The sequence below is a fragment of the Haliotis rubra genome, unplaced genomic scaffold (genome assembly GCF_003918875.1).
Source record: "Haliotis rubra isolate DU_JTF1 unplaced genomic scaffold, ASM391887v1 Scf887, whole genome shotgun sequence".
NCBI classification, from domain to species: domain Eukaryota; kingdom Metazoa; phylum Mollusca; class Gastropoda; order Lepetellida; family Haliotidae; genus Haliotis; species Haliotis rubra.
Genome location: NW_025767620.1, coordinates 382708 through 391601, shown reverse-complemented (window position 1 = coordinate 391601; position 8894 = coordinate 382708). Strand labels below are relative to the sequence as shown.

Sequence of the window (8894 nt, the reverse complement as noted above, 5' to 3'; positions counted from 1 at the left end):
GAAAATCAGAGGTATATAAATAGATTATAATAGCTCTAAATAAAAAATGTAGAGCTATTATAATTTTGTTATATACCTCTTATTTTCCCACACGCTATGTTGATCTCAATTCTGCCATAACCGCGTTATTGAGATTTTAAAAAAGATTCATACCGCATATTGACCTGTTATGTAGTCGATATCATATAAAGTGACTCCTTTTATTTCCACATAATTGCTAATCATAATCCCTAGTATTTTGGCAACAAACAAAAACAGTTACGGTGACATAGGGTCTCCTTGCCTACAACTTCTTTCATTTTGGAAGAAAGTAGATAACTGTCCGTGTTGTACAAGAAGTTGGACATTACTTTACCAACCCATTTCTGTAATTTGCTCCCAAAGCCAAATTTATTCCGGACCATCGTAATTAAATCTTTAGAAACCGCGTCAAATGTTTTTGTTTTTTCAAAATCAACCAGCATTCATAAAGCTTTTTTATTTAATCTGTTAGTTTCAAACATAATATTGTAGAGAAGGCGCCTCCTGATAGTTAATTCCTGCGACCTCATGTGAATGATATTTCAGCTGCCGTTCTTTGGAACCGAGTCGAACAATCTTAAATATCCATATTTTAACGCTATTAGTAATGCTACAAAATAACATATTCTGGTTTAAAGCTGTCTCATGTATATTGAAATATGAAATTCTGAAATCTTCTTTGAAAATATGATATACAACAGACAGTTAAAAGGTTTTCAGATATATACAGTGCGTTCCAGACCCCCTTTATGGGCAGCACTAGATCCGTTCTCCCTGAACGGTTCCAGACAACATCCGGGTGACCGATGGTAACGCATCTTACTCACTCAATCACTTACTCACCCACTCACTCACTCTACCCGTTTATGTGCAAGTGTATGGGCAGTTTAATATGTGTGTACTAGTTTCATTGTGTGTTACTGTACTTCAAAACTGTGATATCCTGCGACATCGTCCAATAATTCTATTTAAAGCTGTTATTACTTCCTTATGTGTGTATTGTTTATCGGAGGAAACGTTTCGATCCGGACACAATCCGGATTGTGAGCTTCCGATAACAAAGGGAGGAAACTCTGACAGTCATAGCCGCATACACTGGAGGTCGGCACGAGGCGTGTTCCGACGTGTCTGTGACATACCTCGGTGCAACAAACTACTGTTACTGAGGCGGGTTGACCCTTGTTTCTAAGGCGCCAGGCTAGTGATCCAGCGATCTTAAGGTGCCGGGATCGAGCCCACCTATTACCGGGTGTAAAAACCTTGGAATCTTAACTTTGTGTACAGACTTTTCAGTGTTGTCACGATCCCTAGTATACAGTACACAACCCTATGCACTTAAAAGAACCCACGAATCCGTTGGTAATTGACCAGATGGTGGCCACATGAATACGTGCAAACACCTAGTCGCGGGTACAGCAAGGTGTAGTAAACTTGGACAAAGTACTGTGAATATGTATGTCACTGTCCACCCAGAGAGTGGGTGATATGGGGTGGGGTATGAGGATAGGGGTGTGTGGGAATATAGGGTGGTGGTATAAGGGATATGGGTGGGGATATGGGGTGGTGGTTTGGGGATATGGGGTGGTGGTATGGGCATATGGGGGATATGGGGTGGCAGTATGGGGGAAATGGGGGGATATGGGGATATGGGTGTGGTAGTATGGGGATATGGGTGTGGTAGTATGGGGATATGGGGTGTTAGTATGGGGATGTGGGGTGGTGGTATGGGGATATAATAGAATATGGGGTGGTGGTATGGGGAAATGGGGGGTATGGGGATATGGGTGTGTGGTAGTATGAGGGAAATGGGGGCTATGGGGATATGGGTGTGGTAGTATGGGGATATGGGGTGGTAGTATGGGGATATGGGGTGGTGGTATGGGGATATGGGAGTAGAAGTATGGGGATATGGTGTGGTAGTATGGGGATATGGGGTGGTAGTATGGGGATATAGGGGATATGGGGTAGTGAGTATGGGGATATGGGGGATATAGGGTGGTAGTATGGGGAAATGGGGATATAGGGGATATAGGTGTGTAGTAGTATAGGGATATGGGGTGGTAGTATAGGGGAAATGGGGGAATATGGGGGTAGTAGTGGGTATAGGGTGGTAGTATAGGGATATGGGGTGAGTAGTATGGGGAAATGGGGGCAATGGGGAATATGGGGGTAGTAGTATGGGGATATGGGTGTGGTAGTATGGGGATATGGGGTGGTAGTATGGGGAAATGGGGGCAATGGGGATGGGGGTAGTAGTATGGGGATATAGGGTTAGTAAGTATATGGGGATATGTTGTGGTAGTATGGGGAAATGGGTGGTAGTATGGGGATATGTTGTGGTAGTATGGGGGAAATGGGTGGTAGTATGGGGATATGGGGTAGTAGTATGGGGATATGGGGTGGTAGGATTGGGATATGGGGTGGTGGTATGGCGATATGGGGGGATATTGGGGGTGGTAGTATGGGGATATGTATGTGAATATGTATGTGAATATTTATGTACTGTGAATATGTATGTCACTGTCCACCCAGAGAGTGAGATATATTGGTGATATGGGGTGGGGTATGAGGATAGGTGTGTGGGGGAATATGTGGTGGTGGTATAAGGGATATAGGTGGGGATATGGGGTGGTGGTTTGGGGATATAGAGATTGGTGGTATGGGCATATAGGGGATATGGGGTGGTGGTATGGGGAAATGGGGGATAATATGGGGATATAGGGTGTGGTAGTATGGGGATAAGGGGTGTTAGTATGGGGATATAGGTGTGGTAGTATAGGGAAATAGGGGGATATGGGGATATGGGTGTGGTAGTATGGGGATAAGGGGTTAGTATATAGGGGATATGGGGTGGTGGTGATATGGGGATATGGTGTGGTGGTATGGGGATATGGGGGGATGTGGGGTGGTGGTATGGGGATATGGATGTGGTAGTATAGGGGATATGGGATGTAGTAGTATGGGGATATAGGAGTGAGTGGTATAGGGATATGGGGTGGTAGTATGGTAAAAAAATGGAGGGTATATGGGGATATCAGTGTGGTAGCATGGGGATATAGGGGGTGGTAGTATGGGGATATGGGGATATAGGGTGTAGTAGTATGGGGATATGGGGTGGTAGTATGGGGATATTAGGGGGTATGGGAATATAAGGTGTGGTAGTATGGGGATATGGGGTGGTAGTATGGGGATATGGGGTGAGTGGTATGGGGATATGGGGTGGTAGTATGGGAAAATGGATGGTATATGGGGTATGGGTGTGGAAAGTATGGGGATATGGGGATATGGGGTGGTAGTATATAGGGATATGGGGTGGTAGTTCAGGGATGATATAGGAGTGAAAGTAGTACAGGGATATGGGAGTGGTGGTATGGGGATATGGGGTGGTAATATAGGATGGTGGTGGTATATGGGGATATGGGAATTAGTTACAATGGGGATATGGGGTGGTAGTATGGGGATATGGGGTGGTAGTATGGGGATATAGGGGTGAGTAGTATGGGGATATGGGGTGGTGGTATAGGATATAGGGTGAAAGTAGTATGGGGATATGGGGTGAATGGTATGGGGATATGGGGTGGTAGTATGATGGGGATATAGGGGTGGTGGTATGGGGATATGGGGTGGTGGTATGGGGATATGGGGGGATATAGGGGTGGTAGTATGGGGATATAGGGTGTGTGGTATATAGGGATATGGGGTGTGTGTGGTATGGGGATATGGGGTGTGCAGTAGTATGGGGATATAGGGGGATATGGGGGTGAAGTAGTATGGGGATATAGGGGGTGGTGGTATGGGGATATAGGGTGAGTAGTGGTATGGGATATATGAGGGGGATATGGGGGTGTAGTAGTATATAGGGAGATATAGGGTGTGTGGTATGGGGACTATAGGGTGTGTGAAAGTATAGGGATATGGGGTAGTAGTATGGGGATATAGGAGGATATAGGGTGGTAGTATAGAGGATATAGGGTGTGTGGTATAGGGATATAGGGTGTGTAGTATATGGGGATATAGGGTGTGTGTATGGGGATATAGGGGTAGTAGTATGGAGATATGGGTAGAGTAGTATGGAGATATAGGGTGCTAGTATGGGGATATGGGGTGAGTGGTATAGGGATATAGGGTGAAAGTAGTATAGGGGATATAGAGGGGATATTAGGTTAGTATAGGGATATAGGAGTGTGTGTAGTATAGGGATATAGGAGTGTGTGGAAGGTATAGGGATATAGAATTAGTAGTATGGAGAATATAGGTAGAGTAGTATATGGAGATATAGGGTAGTAGTATGGGGATATAGGGTGAGTGGTATAGAGGGATATAGGGGGGATATTAGGTAGTAGTATAGAAATGGGAATGTTGGTATGAGGATGTTGGGCAGTGAGTATAAGGATATAGGGGTATATGAGTATATAGGGGAGTGGTATAGGGGAGTAAGGGGTTGGTATGAAGATATAGAGGGTGGTATAGGATTAGGGGTGTATAGGGAATATTAGGCTGGTATAGGGGGTATGGGGGTGTGAGTATAGAGGTAGGGGGTGCTATAAGGTATTGGAATGGTATAGGGATATAGGGGTGAAGTAATATAGGTATGGAGTGGTATAGGAATATAGAGGGGTGGTATAGAGGGTATATGGGGTTGTATAGGGATGTGGGGTGGTATAGGGTATGGGAGGTGGTATAGCAGTATGGGGTGATATAGGGTTATAGGGGTTGTATAGGGATATAGGAGTGGTATAGGGATATAGGGTGGTATAGGGGGTATGGAGGTGGTATATGGGTATGAAAGGGATTGAGGATATGGGTAGAGGTATGAGAGAGTTGAGGATATGCAGTGGTGAGTAAAAAGGATGTTGGGTAGTAGTATAGGGATATGGGGAGAGGTATGAGTATAGGGGTGAGTGGTATATAGGTAGGGGTTTAGTATGAGGATATGGGGTGGTGGTAAAAGGGATATGGAGGTATAGGGGTATAGGGTAGAGGTATGAGGATTGAGGATATGGGGTGGTGGTATAGGGATATGGAGATTACACAAGTACAGTGAGAGGAAATATTTGAAGTTGAACGACGCAACTACATACACAGTGAGTGTAAATTTGAAGTTGCACGACACAAGTATAGTGAGATGTAACAGGTCCAGTGAAGCCAAACAGGTTAATCGAGGCGGACCATATGCAGTGAGTCGGAAAAATTTTGCTGGAGGGATCGAGTACAATATGACGAGATCCTTCGCTATTACAGACAGCTCGGACAGACGGGCGACAGAACAAGTGTTGGTTACAATACAGTACACTGATTATATTTACAGACATATTAGATGGGTGTTAATGAATTTACTGTTTACATTATATTTCTACACACACACACACTCGTTCATGAAACAATGCGCACTGCGGATCAATCCACAAGCAGGAACCCAAGGCAAGTCTATGTATAAATCCCCCAGCACATGGTGAAGCTAACAGAACCCACTTGCCATTTTTGGTTGAGCGTGGAAGGCAGCAGCAGCAGATTGGTAGCTGTGTATTGCTGGCTGAAGGGGGGGAGACCAGCCCTCCCCCACACGAACTGCACGCAGGTGATCTACCTCGGTGTTCATGTGAGTTACATCCCATCTGTGTGTAGGGATCTAGCTGTGGCTGGCCACCAAGGTAAGACTGGGGTACTGGAGAACTTTGGTGTGAGTGTGTAATCTGCTCGGTGTTCATTTGGGTATGTCATCCGGTACACGACAGTAGAAGAATTGCGATGAACGATCTGGCTGTGGAAACAATGATGAATGTAGCGTGGTGGTTGTGTGGATTGTTGCGCTGGCTGTACTCTCAGTAGGGTTATAGGAAACACGATAAGAACACTCTGTCGCCCACTATACGCCCGTGTTTTCAGATGATCACAGAAGTTCCTTGATGGTCTCGTTGTGTACATGGAGACCCCAAGCCAGGCACCCTATCGGCCTTGCCACTGGAAGGTAAAGGTCAGCGCTTGGTCATGGGGACCTGTTCGATACAACCTGTCAACATGGTTTGATTCAACGCTTTCCTCTGCTTTAGATGCCATGTTGAACGTGCTTCATGACTTATTCCATTGAAGGGACAATGTGTGTGCGTGCGTGCGTGCGTGCGTGCGTGTGTGAGTGTGTGCGTGCGTGTGATCGCGTACCTTATCCCTGACCTGTGCCACTCTTTCAAGACAGCATCTCCAGTGATGGAGCTGTCCTTCGTTGCTTCAATCACACTTGTTTATTCTGTTGCTATGCAACATATAGTATCGACATGTTAAAACATTTCCAATATAACATTTGCTTGTTGCTTTAACCTCACCATACGGGTTGCCCGTTTTGTTACCTTGGGTAGGTGTGTGTGTGGGTGGGTGGGTTGTAATTAATTTTGTACACAAGAACTAGGTGGGTGCGCCACACATATTTTAGGGGTGGGGTGTGGTGTGGGAATTGGTCGATTCACACTGTACATGCTTCTCCTTAAAGAGCATCATCTCATCCCAAACAAATGAACACGAGGTTCACAAATAAGAATATTAAACATTACGCGATGTCATACAACAATGTCATACTCACAATGTCATACACACAATGCTGTACAATCACGATGTCACCAAATCATGTCTTGCATAGATATAGAGCAGTTGTGTTGATAACTGATCAAACATCATCGTTGGTAATTCACAAAATGCAAACTAATTCACATTTTCACATTAGGTTTTTGTACCTCGTAAAATATGTATGCTCTGTCACTCCCAAAACTTATCCTCTATTCACTTTGATGTTGTATTCAAGTTATAAGTTCCATACATTACCCTGTGTTCTCGACTGATTCACACTTGCTGTATGCATTCCTCTATTCTCGATCCCTTGCTGTATTCACTATGTTGTATAAGTTACCCTTTATTCTCGAGATTCACCTTGCTGTATGCACTATCTTAATTCACTATGTTGTATAAGTTACCCTTTATTCTCGATATTCACCTTGCTGTATGCTACCCTAGTTCACGTATGTTGTCTTCATTGTTATTCTCGAGATGTCACCTTGCTGTATCTATTCACTATGTTGTATAAGTTACCCTTTATTCTCGAGATTCACCTTGCTGTATGCACCATCCTCTATTCACTATGTTGTATAAGTTACCCTTTATTCTCGAGATTCACCTTGTTGTATGCACTATCCTAGTTCACGTCCCTGTCTTCATTATGTTGTCTACAGTTGCATGTATTCACTATGCTGTAGACGCTATTAATATTGACCGCCAGCTGCAGGCTGGTACTGGTCCTGTCAGGCGTGTCGAGTATACCGACAACATCGATTACCTCGGGAGACGTCCTGACCTGGGCTAGTAGCAGGAGGGCTGTGTAGATGTGTGATGGGCTTGAAGTTGATGAATACAGGTGAGGACATCTTGAATTGTTAGGAACGTGTGTCCTGGGCGATGACAGGGTGGCATGCCTTACAGGGATGTGTGGTTGGATGCACAGAGCCAGAACACACATCGCCTTCTAAACACAGTACACACAGCATACTGCACTCATGCCAATGTATGTTTGCTGGTACACACCGAGCCTTGTACACCCAGTACACACAGAATACTGCACTCATGCCAATATATGTTTGCTGGTACACACCGAGCCTTGTACACCCAGTACACACAGAATACTGCACCCATGCCAATATGTTTGCTGGTACACACCGAGCCTTGTACACCCAGTACACACAGAATACTGCACTCATGCCAATATATGTTTGCTGGTACACACCGAGCCTTGTACACCCAGTACACACAGAATACTGCACCCATGCCAATGTATGTTTGCTGGTACACACCGAGCCTTGTACACCCAGTACACACAGAATACTGCACCCATGCCAATGTATGTTTGCTGATACACACCGAGCCTTGTACACCCAGTACACACGGAATACTGCACCCATGCCAATGTATGTTTGCTAGTACACACTGGCTAACACACACATACCTGTTACAGGTTCTTATACCAGACCCCGTGAACAACACAGTAGGCAGAGGCTTGTAGCTCATAGTTGTCAGCTAGAGTTGTCTTCCCGTGGACAAGAACAGTACCACAGCATGTTGGTTGTTGTGGAATATCAGTGTAATACCTTCTGTGAACAGTCACCATGCTCTTAACGATTAACGGTCATATATTGCGAATGGTTAAGATGATGTCTATGAGTGTAATGACAAGGCCCGCGATGAACGTGTTCTCGTGTACGTGTATGCTGACCTATATTCGGCACCAATCTACACCCAGAGGTCTATTGTAATCAGATGTCGCAGATGTTTCAGCAGCTTCCCCTGTAAATAGCAACAGCATCCACGTTGTGTTGCTGAAGCAGCACAGGGTGGAGCCAAGGTCGGCGTATTCATTCACTTAGTCAGCGGCATCCCACCACCTGCCTCGCTGTACTGCCGCAATGTGCAGGGGAACCAAAGCGATGGAAATCCCATACAGAAACTTACTCCGGTCTATGTTGAGTCTCACTGGAGTCAGCGATATCCCAGTGTATATTATATATCACGTAATAGTGCAGTAAACAGGACACTATAGACAGTTATGTCCCAGTGTATATTATATCTCCCGTAATAGTGCAGTAAACAGGACACTATAGACAGTTATGTCCCAGTGTATGTTATATCTCCCGTAATAGTGCAGTAAACAGGACACTATAGACAGTTATGTCCCAGTGTATGTTATATCTCCCGTAATAGTGCAGTAAACAGGACACTATAGACAGTTATGTCCCAGTGTATGTTATATCTCCCGTAATAGTGCAGTAAACAGGACACTATAGACAGTTATGTCCCAGTGTATGTTATATCTCCCGTAATAGTGCAGTAAACAGGAC

At 44.8% G+C, this 8894-nt stretch overlaps 1 protein-coding gene across 2 annotated transcripts in view; it reads left to right on the top strand.

The window, feature by feature from the left end:
* The first annotated feature begins 5548 nt into the window (after positions 1-5548).
* Positions 5549-8894, top strand: part of LOC124263504 — a 29927-nt gene continuing 26581 nt past the window's right edge. Inside the window, exon 1 of one of the 2 annotated variants that reach the window (XM_046698163.1) lies at positions 5549-5672. The gene's annotated coding sequence lies outside the window, so the exon portion shown is untranslated. Of the gene's footprint in view, positions 5673-7328; positions 7421-8894 lie in introns of those variants that run through there. The other variant, XM_046698165.1, reaches the window with a different exon arrangement.